At 32.6% G+C, this 14,388-nt stretch overlaps 1 long non-coding RNA gene across 1 annotated transcript; it reads left to right on the top strand.

The window, feature by feature from the left end:
• The first annotated feature begins 11,113 nt into the window (after window positions 1-11,113).
• On the top strand, window positions 11,114-11,843 carry LOC122602659. Its single transcript, XR_006324358.1, has 2 exons — window positions 11,114-11,150; window positions 11,256-11,843. It is a non-coding gene; the product is annotated as an uncharacterized LOC122602659 (long non-coding RNA).
• The last annotated feature ends 2,545 nt before the right edge of the window (window positions 11,844-14,388 follow it).

Raw genomic sequence — 14,388 nt, 5'->3', positions numbered from 1 at the left:
AATTGTTAACCATTAATAAAGTTTGTAACTTTTAATTGGTTATTTTTCTTAACAGGATGACAAAAACAGGAGGAAAGTTGATGAAAACTCTAGCCAAATCAACCGAGCCCACTTCTTCAAATCAACCTCAACAAAAAAAGGAGGAGAAAGACGGTTAATTATGACGAAGAAGATGACACAACTCAAGAACAAGCAATGGAAGTTCAACAACAAGAAGAAAAGCCCGAATGGCCGTGTAGTAAGCCCTTATCTTCTTTACCTTATAAATGGCAATGTGAATTGTTTAGAGATAAAATGGGTACGGCTGAAAATATGAAAAAACAATTGTTGGGTGAAAGGAAAGTTTTGTTGAAAGATTTTAGGGGTTTTGGGTTCATTGAAGCTTTTGAAAATATTGGTTGGAAAAATGTCTAAGTATGGAATAATAATGATGATCCCGAAGTGAATTTAGAAGGTATTATGGAATGGTTGGGTACGTTGAAAAGGATTGATGGTAAGAAACCTCCCGAGACCACCAAGTTAGTCGGTAAGGTGGATGGTAAAGATGTCACAATGTCTTTTGAAACTTTGGATAAAATAGTGAAGTTTGATTTAGGTCCTAAGTCGAAAAAGTCATTTGATTTTGTGTCTGATGATGTATTAAATGGGGTAGCTCCGGATATGAACTTGGTAGAGATGATAGCCGAGTTGTTCACCTATCCTCGAGATGCTTTGAATGTAAACAAGAATTTGAGCCGTGCTAGGTTGAAACCGTTACCCCGTTTGATTATGAGCATTATTAGTTGGAATATTTGTCCAAGAAGTAGTGACAAGGGTTCAATAAGGTTACAAGAAGTTGTAGTATTGTATGCTTTGGTAACGGGAAAGTTGAATTTGTCACTTAGACACATTATCATGACAAACATTTGGAAGGGTCGCAATAAGAAGGTTAAACTGATCATTCCTTATCCAAGGCTCATTACTCGCCTAATCTTGAGTCATAAAGCTGCTACAATTGATTCACCCACAATTCCGGTTAATCAAGTTGTTGTTTCTATGAAGAAATTGTTGAATGGAACTGAGTGGACTTTGAAGGATAGGCCTCAATGTAGGAATTTAAAGGATTTGAAATCAATGAGGCGTTTGATAGCTCCTAAGGATGGATTAACTTTGGAGGAGGTTGAGGCGCAATTGGAGCTTGTGGGGCCTATGGATGTTGACGAGCATGGTGAGCCTAGTGGTGATAATGTGGGGAATGAGGAAGAACCACCAAGGATATGTGGTGGTGTGTTAGATGCAGGTATAGGGAGAACTAGGCCGAGTGTTGGGATTAAGCGGCCTGGTGACTACCATCGATGGACTTCTTTTGAGAAGAGTATGTGGGATTTGGCTGCTCAACAAGCTGAAGAAGCAAGAATTAGGCAACAAGAGCAGAGAGATTATGAGCAAGCAATGGCATATGCTCATGAGTTGGAGATCAGAAGAAGATTCCAGTATACGAAAGCCGTTCGTCATCACGAGGATCACACTGCGGGACTTCCTTTTATCGAGACTCCTCCGGTTTATAATTTTCAGACCATAGGAGATTATGAGGAGGAGAAACATCCCGCTTATCCTCAGAGCTATGATTCTGAGTGGTTACCACAACAGTCTTGTGTAGGTCGGATGGAGACTGATCCGAGTGATCCCCCAGCATCATCTTCTGCAGCTTCTTCTTCCACTGCTGCTCATGATTCATTTGATGGTCAGTCTTTGTATCGGAGTTTGATGGAGTCGATCTTTGGACCACCTCAGGGTCCACGCCATTGATTGGTACCTTCTATCCATTTTTCTATTTCTCTTGTGTGACTATGTGCTTTTCTGTGTTTGTTTTATATTTTTGGCATTTTCAATTTGTAGGTAGATTTAATTTCTAGTTAATTTCATTTATGTTTCTAGTTTAGATGTTGATTTACTTTCTTGTAATATGGAATTGAATCAAAGATATATTATGGGATTGTAATTTGACTTGTCACATGATGAATGTCTTTTTCAGGACAAAAAAGAGTTAAGTTGGGGAATGTGATAAAAGCCTAATCCGTACTACTTTAAGATATAAAAACGAACATGTTTTGTGAATGTTAATAGACGATTAGGGCGTTTTTATGTTTGTTTAAGTGTTTCAGGTCTTTGGTGACAAATTGAAGTTAAATGGATCATTAAGAAGTCAAGCAAAGTCAAAAATCAAGTCAAGAAGTGTCAAAGCAAAAATCTGGAAAAGTACCATTTCTGGAGGGCATTCTCAGACGGGCAGGAGGCAATCTGGGACGGCCATATCTGTATACAAATCCGAATTTGGTGGTTATATTCTAATTTTCAGTTTATATCCCCTCATGGATGACTTTGGGGGGTTACAACTCATAATTTCACACACAAGAATCAGTTTCTAACCTTCCCAACACCCCAATTTCATCATCAATTCATAATTCCATGGAGATTCAAGCCCTAATTGAAGAGTCAATGATATTATCAATGATGAAGATTTTAAGCTAATTCTCTTTTGATCATTCTCATGTGTACACTTATGTAAGACAATTGTATTCAACTTTTTTTATGTTCATGTTGGATTAGATGTTTAATTTCCCATTAATCTTTTAACATCTAATGTTGTTTGGATTATTTGAATGATTACTAGTTTATGACTTGAATGAATTCCATCTATCTTTTGATTTCAAATTCTTGTTAATCAATTATTATTGGAAGAATCTCTTATGAACTTGTAATCTTGTTAATGAATAGATAATTTAGTTGTGTCAATTCCCCGGTTTTCATTATCGTAAATCATCACAACCGATATTTTAGTTCTTAACATTCATTCAATCCAAGCATATAACAAATCATGTCTATGTGATTTCCAACGAATATAAGTTAGGTTATACTTTTGAAAACATAATTTGAAGCATGGGAATGATCCCTTTTATTTAATTGAAGTAATTGTTAAGTTTATGATCAAATTTAGTTTTTAATCAAATTAATCAATGAATCGGTTTTAAGTTTCATGTCTAGTCTAATTAATTTTGTAAAATTATTCAACATTTTCCCTTGATTCCCTATGGATACGATACTCTACTTGCCCTAGCTAATTAGTGGTATTTAGTTTTATTTTTGATCAGTTCAACGACATTGATCAATCACTTTCACATTTATAAGTAAGTAAAATAACTCATTATTTACGAAAATGCAACCGCGTAACTTACACATGTGTAGGAGAACGGAAAAAGGAAAGTAAAATGTGTGGCTGAGAATGGTTCTCGCATTCTTTTTTTCTCTAAGGGTTCCTATAATAACTCTCACTTTTCTTCATAAATTTTAACTAGTAAAAGCATAAAAACATTTCTAATTAATAGACCACAACATCATTAAGGTAAAACCTCAGTGGTATCTATGTCTTCCCATGAGGGTCTTGGGCCTGGTGAGACTCAGGTTCGAATCCTGAAAGGGCAATGTTTACTTCTATTTATCATCGTGTCATTTGGCGGATTAATAGGACAATTTCTTCACTAAACTGCTCTACTTTATTACTTCTGCAATTTCCAGTATTCACTCGATGTAATGTTAGCGGTATTGATTAGTTATAAACATGTGATTTTTTCGTGCACTTCGCTTCTAACATATCGGTTCTCAAATTACAATATTTAACTTTTAGGGCTGCTAACAGTGATAATAAGTGGTGGTGGCCAGAAGTTATATCTTTACCTTTACCTTTACTTTCACCTTCAAGTTCTTTGTGTATGGGAGTGGATGAGAGTAATGGTGGCATAGAATGGTGGTTGGAACAGATCTCGTTCGAGTAGATAGAGAAGAAAAAAAAAAGAGAGATGAGATTTAGGGAAGTGACGGGGTTAGATGATTTCAAGATTTTATAAGAAATTAATTTCCATTAATTAAGTTTACGACAAACAAATTCACTTTTAAAAGTTAATGAATCCTTGGTGGTGATTTGTCGCTCTAAGTCTCTAACCAAGTTATTTCAATGACATATTTGTTATATATATATATATGTGTGTGTGTGTGAAGTGACGGGATTAAGTGAAAACCAAAATATATGATAAGAACCGTGAGAACTACTATGTGTCCGGCGACAACCCCTTTAGAACAGATCAGGGCAGTGGCAGTATCATATTTATACGTTTTCAACACGTAATCTATATGATTTATTACATTTAAAAAAAAATTATTTATTTCTTTTTGGAATAGGTTTTTGTTAAAAGAAATTAATTAAAAAAAATTCAAAAATAAACTAAAAAATCAAAAAAACACAAAAAACAAAAAAGAAATAGATAGGGAAATTAGTGGTTCTCACGGTTATCTCTCATGTTTTGGTTCTCACATTAACCCTACCATATATGTCGAATATAGGATATAAGTTATGATGAAATGGAATTATTCAAAGTGTAAGTTGGAGAAGATGATGAGTCAGATATCCACGTAGACATTTTTAATGATGTGGTGAGATGACATGACAATTAAAGGGTGATTAACGATGAAAACGAACGACATTACTGTAACATCCTAAAATTTTTAACATGTTAACTAACATGGGGTTTAAATTGTCATGAAATTTTTAACATGTTAACTAACATGGGGTTTAAATTGTCATGTTTGAACTATGTATTAGAGTGGTTTAATATTAATCATTGCAAGATTTTTATGTTTTGATGGAATATACTTATAAAAAATTAAATCTAACTATTTAAGTAACTTTTATGTATCAGCAAGATAGTAAATAGCCTTGTTTGTAAATTGCGCAACAATATATGACATAAAAATAAAGTATGTGAGTCGGTTTCTATACGGAGAGTGATAAATGCATATAGAGTAATTAAGACCTTGTATACATTAGAAAAAAGGTAGTGTTCGGAGAGTTTGGCGCCGCTATAAAACTCGGAAGGGGGATAAATAGTCGATATGTTGCTCAAGGGGACGCCATGCATGTATACCAAGTATGATCTCGTCTACCACGAAACATAACGATTGGGGAAGAGTGGAAAATCAAACTCATATGTCTCGAGGGAGCCTTTCGTGAGGTGTGAGGGATCTAATGAGTGTCGCGCAAGATAGTGAGAAAGCTAAAAAGGGAGATCGATGATAGTTTTCTGGTGTTGCTGTTTGTTTACGGGATGGATCGAATGAAGACGATATAAAGATAGGCTAATGTGAACATCGACATGTTGATACTAATGATGAGACATGTTTTCGTTTGAGGTTCTGTTGTGTGATCATATGCGGTTACGAGGTTAGTTTCATATATTACAAGCTATGGTTCGTAGTTTTAAAGTAGATATCATTATTAGCTAGTATCAACATCGGGGGTGCGAGCAGGGACTAGGATGGTTGAGTTCCTTGTTCGGGCCAAGTGGTGATTCAAGATTTCGTAATTGTGTCGTGTGTGTAAATACATTTATTAAAGAAGAAAACGAAAACACCGATCTTAATATGATGATGAAGTTTATAGGTTTTGAAGTCTTTGATCTTAATTTGAACAGAAACTATTAAATATGTAAACGACGCTGGTTGCTTTGTCATTAAGTGTTAGAAGTAATTCAAAGGAAAACGTGTATATGATGGTATATGTACATATGAATTCTTGCAAACACAGTAAAATTCAAGCAGGCTAGTCTTGACAAGTAAAAGGACGAGAACATTTGATTGGTTGGTGATAATTAATGGATGACTAAATTAGTAGATTACTTATAATAATTTTATGGGTTATTATACATATGGGACAATAGCAGTAGTTCATAATTTTGTCACGTTGGGAGACACAATAAAATATAGTTTTGATATAACCTATTTTAATTATTATAGCTATCTCATGCATATACGGAGTATAAGATTTTCTTGGAAGGTTATTTGTGAATTTATTAAATTAATTATGTATGATATATGGATAATGATAGGTGATGCTGAATGTGATGTGTGTTTATTGTTGGGCTTGTACACATAGTATACTAGACTATACTAGGTTGTCATGTCACGTTGCACGATAAGGGCCTTAATGATGAAAGTTGAAATGTAGATACTATGATGATCTGTGAATTAAATGTTGAACTAAAACTCGAGTATAATATTGATGTGAAAGTGTAAAGATTAACCCACATTTGTCCTATGGACTTTTGTGCATGTCAATCACCCGGAGGTAGTCATGATACCTCCGTGTGACCCTAATCACGTGAGACGAGTAATTTTGGGTGGAGTGATTACCGCTATATGTGCGGAAACGGGTTACTCCTGGATTGCTTATCAGTGGATCGTGGCAGCAAGGCCACTCTGCCACTTATAATACCCCGTCGCGTATTTAAGTCGTCTGCAAAGGATTCTACTATTCTTAACGACGTCGATGGACCACTGTAAGGTCTACTCATCATATCGGGTGTGAGGTTCCCTGCTAGGTTATGTGGCCTTCTACACACAACCCCATTCTTATGTTGATTAATTAAACATAACTATATGATGATGATGTAAGATGATGTGAGATTAAGATGATAGTGTGATCGAGGATTACTAGGCACTATTATAGGTGTGCAAATTATTGTGATGATGATTGTGATGATGTGTGATTATTGTGTGCCTTAATGTATGTATGAGATATTTTGATGAGACGTTTTAACTAACAATATTTTATAAATTAGCATGTTATCTTATTCGGCTTTTAAGATGACACTTGTTTGTGAAAATGTGTTGTGCCCTCAGGTTAGATAGCAGTGAAACAAGTAGCAATTGAGAGTTTAGATAGCTATAGTGATGATTGAAGATGGCATTTTAGTTACCCTTATCTAGTATTACCTTTTGTAGACTTATTTATTATGTCGCTTGTACTTCGTATTGTGGATTATGGATTTCCTTTAATTATTGTGATAATACGTTACTAGTAACACCATTTAAAGTTGTTTAACGATTTATAACGTTCCTTTAAAGTTGTTTAATGATCCGTTAGGAATCAATTGGGATTTATAACGCAGCTTCCGCATTTTATTAACGTAATTTTATTTAAAGTTGAGTTTTTTTTTTTTGGAAATCCATGTATTATAAACGACGGGTGTTATAATTATCTTTATTAAAAAATTTTAAGAAATGATATCTTTTAATAAACGAAACTCAGACAAGTTCCCATTATTAAAAATTTTAAGTAAAAATATTACTTTTTTAATGAATTTTTCCTTAAATACAAGACCAAACCCCAACCTATAAGTGACCCATACTTTTTCTCCGGTCGAATTTAGGCTTCTTAAAAGCTATTTTCATCCAATTAAAAAATCTTGAACACACTCCCCCAAGAACGAGGATTTATCCGGAAGATTAGACATCATACGGTTAATCTTACGTACCTCGGCGGTTTATATTGTCTTAGCACATTGATAAAAAAAATTCTTATTATTAATGTTTGGTAAGTGATAAAGCTACAACAAGTTTTAGTCATCTACAATAATTGTTATAGATTTATCACTATCTATTATTGTTGCTTTAGTAGTATGATTAGGTAAATATTTTTACATTTACTCGAATACGTGAGCATCTTATAAGATTTATCACTTTGTTATACATGGTTGATTGATTGTTGAACGTTTAATTTTATAATATGGTGATAGTTTAAATATTAACGGTTTGGTATTATTTTTAACTCCATCATTAATAAATTTTTTTTTTTTGTTTTTTGTATTTCTTTTTCTGCTAGTACTAGTATCAAGTCTAGATATGTTGCGAAGGTTTCTTTTCACCGGAAGATACCTCTACCACCGATTTTAGACTGAAAAAACCCTCATACGGCTTATTTTGGAAGTACGTTTCTCAGCAACAAATAAAAGTTACAAAACAATACAAAAAATGACAAAAAAAAAAAAAAAAAAAAAAAACGTCTTTGGTGGGTCTATATTAAAATGTCAAACACATTGATTCACCTGCGGTGGTTCGTACTGCAAAAGCAATAAGTGTTGTTTAAATATACTTGTGATTCAATAATATTGGGTTCATAAATGGCAAACACATTGAGTGTACTCACGATTCACATAATATATTGTAGCGTCGAAGCGTTTTTAAGAACTAGCTAGTCAATCAAATGAGTCATTATGTGCTACATATCAAAGTTTTAGCTTTTAAAACTCAAAACAATGAACTTGGGAATGATCAAAGTAACTGTACGGCGGTTAATAGTTCCCCACTAATAAGGTTATATCTAATGGGGCGCCCTTAAGCGTCTTTAGGTGCTCTTAGATATTCTTTGTCGTTAAAGTTTGTATAAAACTAAGCATTTTTTGAAGGATACCCTTACCTAAGGGCATGCCTTTACTTGTCCATACCTAATATATTTTTGTTTTTAGTGGGAGGTAAAATGGTATGTAAAGATATGTAAGGATGTTTGTATGGTTGGAGATAAAATTATAGGATTTGAATGATTTATAAGGATTTGAAAAGATATATGCTGTGGCAGCTCAAGGACGCTTAAGGGCGTCCTTAGCATTAGAGATGATCCTTACATAACACAATTTTACCATACACAACAATATATGCATTAAAAGTTGTACAGTACAACTGTCTGATGCATGTATTGTTGTGTATGGCAAAATAATGTTGTGTAGGGATCAACTCCATTAAAAAGGTAAACGGCGGCGGTAGTCGAATAGTTCTGTTTTATTAAAAATGCATATAAATTTTAAGGGATCTACTATAGGTATCCTGATCATAGTCTAGTTATATCTAGCACTAATTTTTATTAAATTTTATGGGACCTGATATAGGTACCCTGATAGTCTAGTTACATTCGACAATTATTTTTATTTATTTTCTTTTATCACATTAATTAAATTTTTTATTTTTCTAAAAGGATACTATTAATTTATATTTTACTCTCTAACTTATTAAATAAGTTATATCTTTTATTTTTTTTAAAATAATTATTACAAACTTTAATTCTATATTAAAATGTCATTTTATTATTTCTCTTTTCCTCACATGAAACACAAAATAAATTTAGAAAAAAAGTTAATTACCTAAAAAATATTGACACGAAAATAATATTACTTTTACATTATCCAAATTATCATTCATAAACATTTTAAAAATGTATTATGATGTAGTCATGTAAGTTGTTTGTCCCATACCTTTTTGTTATTATGCTTTTTCTCAACGTTTATTCTTTCATTTGTTTTTTATTCATTTATTACTATATTAATTTGTAAAATTTTTTTTAAAAGGGATATCTTTAATAAGAAAAGACGTATTATTTGCTAACTGACCAACATGCGAGTATAAAACTTTAATGTAATGTTTCTGCAATCATGCTATAACAAAAAGGTCAGCTTTTAAATAACTTTTTGCAATAGCTTTTAACAAAAGCATATAACGCTTTTGTAATGTACAATTACTGACCTTATATACATACAAATTTTACATATTGTTATAGTTCCAGAAACAACGCTAGCATAAAAAAAAACTAGTTTGATTAGAAAACATTAATCATGTAGGTTATAACATTATAAAATAAGATTATTTAAACGTAAAGTTTATAACATGTATTATCCTTACCTGGAAGAAGACTAATTAAAATTATTTAAGATGCTCGCTAATAAAGAGTAAAGTAAACTTCATAGGTTTTGTAAAAGGTAAAGTAAACTTCATATGTTTTTTTTTTTTTTGACTTATATAAAAAAAACATAAGTTTTTTATTAATAATATTTAACAACAATATATAAAGACAAAGAAAATTTATGACTTTAAAAAAATTATTTAAACATATATTGTGTTATTGAAATAAAATTAGACCGAACGGTATAAGGCGTCCAGGAGGGGGTTCTAGGCCTGAAACGCGGCCGGAACGCGATGAACATCGTCCCTGGGTGGCGTTCCAGGTGGTCAAATGGTGGTGACCAGACAAAAGGCAACGCCTAAAATGGGGACTTGATTTCTGTGTTTTCCTCCTCCCTATGCTCCAACGGCACCTTTGACCAACTTTTTCCTATTTTCTTTTCTTTTTTTTTTAAACCATTAATCCCTTTTTCCCTATATATAAACCCACCATTTTCACCATTTTTTTCCACACTCTAAGCCATATCTCATCAAAAGAAAAAAAAAACACTTTATTCTTTAGATTTCCATGGATCTCAACAATCCATTGTCGTCAAGCGAGAGTTCGACCGATAGCTCATCCGATAGTTCCAGTGGTTCATCCGAGATAGACGCGGCCATATTGAAGGCGGCCATCTTGGCCGTGAATGCTATGTTGGACGCCGTTCGCGGTGATGATGATGATGACGACAATGACGATGATGACGATGAAGTTGTAAGACCGCGGTTTAAGAGATGGGTTTACTATTGTGCGTAGGCGTCAAGAAGACGAAGCTCGACTCATGCGTAACTATTTTGTTGACAAACCGATTTACAATGCAAAAATGTTTAGGAGGCGTTATCGTATGAGTAAGCGGTTATTTCTCCAAATACGTGATGATTTAGCAGCCGAGTATCCATTTTTCCAACAAAGATACGATGGGTCGGGGAAGCTTGGTTTCTCAACCAAGTTAAAGTGTACATCGGCGCTCCGTCAATTGGCTTATGGCACTAGTGTTGACGCATTTGACGAGAACTTTGGCATATCAGAAAGGACCTCACGTGACACACTAGAACACTTTTGTACCGGTACAATTTTTTTACTCAAAATGTTTTATACTTTATATATAGTTTTTAGGTAGTTTAAATTAATAAAGTATAATGTAGTTATACTTTATTAATAGTTTTTAGGTAGTTTAAATTAATATATACTTTATAATGTAGTTGGAATTGTATATAAAAAGGCATAAGGGAACTATACGGTAGTACTTACCTACGTAGACCGACTTGGAGTGATCTCCAACGGATTTACAAGGTCCATGAACAACGCCATGGTTTCCCGGGCATGATTGGTAGCATTGGTTGCATGCATTGGACCTGGGATATGTGTCCTAACGCATGGCGTGACACTCATACTCGAGGTGATATTGGGAAACCGTCGTTGATGCTTTAGGCAGTTGCGTCTTATGATTTGTGGATTTGGAATGCATATTTTGTGATGCAGGGGTCCAACAACGACATTAACGTTTTTGAAGCCTCACCTGTTCTTGATGAGCTTATATCTAGTTTGGCTCCTACAAGTTAGTTTTAAAGTACATTATTTAAATTCGTTCTTTTGTTTATATTAAGTGTATAATTTGTTCATTTAATATTATTTTGTACTTTCTATAATTTGTTCATTTATTATTATTTTGTAGCTTCATTTTATGCAAATGACAACTTTTACAAGGCCGGATACTATTTGGGAGATGGCATCTACCCAAAGTATGCAATTTTCGTCAAGACTTTTACCGACACAATTGACAACAAAAGAAAGTTGTTTAAGAAGAAACAAGAATTGGCAAGAAAGGATATTGAAAGAGCGTTTGGTGGTTTGGTGTACGGAAGAAGAGGTGGAAGGTTATTAGTAATCCTTCACGGTATTGGGACAAGGATAAGATGCAATCCGTGATCTACACTTGTATCATCCTACATAACATGATTTTATAGGACGAAGACAAAGCTTTCTGTCAAGACTACAACCCGGAAGACCCTTCTTTGGACCCATACTGGACACAAGAAACTCCCATGGAGCAACGGATCGAGAACACGCATGCGATCAAAAGTAAAGAAACCCACAACATACTCATGGCGGATTTAGTGGATCAAGTATGGACGACCCGTTCGCGACAAGATGAACCTGTGCCCGACCTCAATGAATACGTTAGCGATGATGACGCTTAGTCTTTTTATATTTATGTAACGGGACTTAATTTTTATTTTATATGTATGAACTTTTTTATGTGTTTAATATGTAGTTCATAAATAATAATAATAATAATAATAATAATAATAATAATAATAATAATAATTACTTAGTTATTACATGATGACACATGGCAAAAGACCCCACTAACTCAAGATGCCTCACACCCTTAGTTTTGGAAAATGCCTACTATGGTGACATGGAGTCATGTGGCCAAAGACCGCCTTCCCCCAAAACCCCTCATACCACTTAGTCTTAAAAGAAAAATTTTATGTAATGTTTTGGAAAGTTAAAAAATAAATGCCATAATAATTAAACTGATAAAAATATAAATAAAGATATATACTCGTACTAGAGCGCGGCTAGTTAAAAAGGTTATTTTATGCATTAATAAATAGTTATTCTATAGGCTTATCATGTTGAAATTGATTATGTTATAGTTAATGGTTAATTCCTGGATTAATCTGGTCATCTTTTGTCTTTTCTGACATGTCGATATCACAATCACTAAACCTACTATAGTGATTACACACCAACATTTAACCTAAGATATTTTGATACAATCACCAAATCAAACGTAAATCGATAATGTAGCATGATATCTATATATTCATCAAACGAAATAATATATACAAAGTAAAAAAACTAAACATGACAAAAATTTAGTCATAAAAAATACACAGAAATACAATACGAATAAGTAAAAAACTAATAAGATAAATAAGAGAAAATCATTATAGTTTTTGCTTTCAGTTATGCTGAAAAGATGGAGAAAAAACCTTATGTAGTGACGGGAAAAAATAATCCTAAACACAATTAGGAAATAAAGTATTTTATCTCCAACAATCAAGAAATTTATTCGTAAAACTCAAAATAACTACTATTATCATTATAAAATAGACATTTTTTGTGGCTAGAATAACCAATTTTGGTTAAGGTTTCGGCCAAGAGAACGAAGGAGAAACAACAAAATTGTTTGGTCGTGTATAACCTAATAATATTTTTAAATAAATTTTAAAATTTGATATAGTCTTCAAAGTTGTATATATTTTAATAAATAATATTATCTATGTCAAATATCATTGCCAGATTAATAGATGTATTGGACGTCTTCTTATATCTTAATATGGGTTTTGAGTTTTTTTTTTTAATTTTGTGTATATAGTTTTGATTTAATATTTTATGTTATATTTAATAAAATAAATTACATTGGTTTGAGAATAAATAGAGGTTATAAGATAAATATTGTTAAAAAAGTATGGAGATGCCACGTAGGATACAATCCTATGTGGCAATGTTTAAAGCCAGCTTTAGGTTGAAAGAAGGGTTTAATAGGCTAGGATTTTTACTGTTTTAATATATATATATATATATATAGATTGGTATACGACAGAAGAATAACTTTATAAATTAAAAACCAATTGAAAAATACTTCATGATTATGATAAATTAACAACGAAGAAAACTGTGAAACATAATATATGTATTGATAGATTATTAAGAATAACTTTATAAATTAAAAAACAATTGAAAAATACTTCATGATTATGATAAATTAACAACGAAGAAAACTGTGAAACATAATATATGTATAGATAGATTATTATAAAGGGCTATGTAATTTGAGGTGTACGTGTTGAACGTAATATATATAGTTTGATTATGAAGTGTATATAGTAAATAGAAAATGAAAAAAAAAGAAAGAAAAGGTAATAAAATATCATGGATTATAAGTTGTTGATGCACGTTGATGGGACAACAGCAACTTAGATTTGATATGTCGTTTAGATTAAGACATTATGTTATTTTATGTCGTATCTATATATGTAATTGATAGATTATGGACTTTATGTGTGGTAATGATCGATTACATGTTTTGGTGTTATATATATGTTATGTATGATGTTTGTTGTGTGTTATACAAGTACAAACATAATATGTGTTAGGATTCCTTGTTGATGAAACACTAAGGAATATAACTAAGTCTTACATCTAACGAAGATAAGGTATATCTTCGTTAGAGGAAAACGAAGATAAACTTTGTTTGGTACAAACGAAGATTAACTTCGTTACATGGGCTGGGCAACTAAGTTCGTAAGAACAAAGCCCAGCAAGCCCAGTTCGATCTGAAACATATATATACGAATGAATACCCTAAAATGGGGGATCACATTCGACATACACGTACACCAGACTACTAAGTTCGTTCTATAGCTTATAGAAACGAATATAGCATCATACGACTGATTATCTGCTTGATAATTAAGCGATATACACGTTAACTAATCAAACTAGTTATCTCGTGAGGATTCCGCACTCACGACATAATAATAGACGATCTCGAGAGCGATCTGTAGCTATCGAGGGACTCACATAAGTCATGAATTATGAAGTGTTTATAGTTAAAATAAAAAAGTTAAAAAATGTCATGCAATGTTAGTCGTGATTTTTTTATATATGTTTGATTTATATAAATATAAATTATATATATACTAGATATTTTACCCCGCGCGATGCGCGGCTAGTTAAAAAGGTTATTTATGCATTAATAAATAGTTATTCTATAGGCTTATTATGTTGAAATT

The sequence above is a fragment of the Erigeron canadensis genome, chromosome 6, assembly GCF_010389155.1.
Source record: "Erigeron canadensis isolate Cc75 chromosome 6, C_canadensis_v1, whole genome shotgun sequence".
Lineage (NCBI taxonomy): Eukaryota > Viridiplantae > Streptophyta > Magnoliopsida > Asterales > Asteraceae > Erigeron > Erigeron canadensis.
Note: the sequence above shows the minus strand (reverse complement) of the source record. Positions and strands in the feature narration are given on the sequence as shown.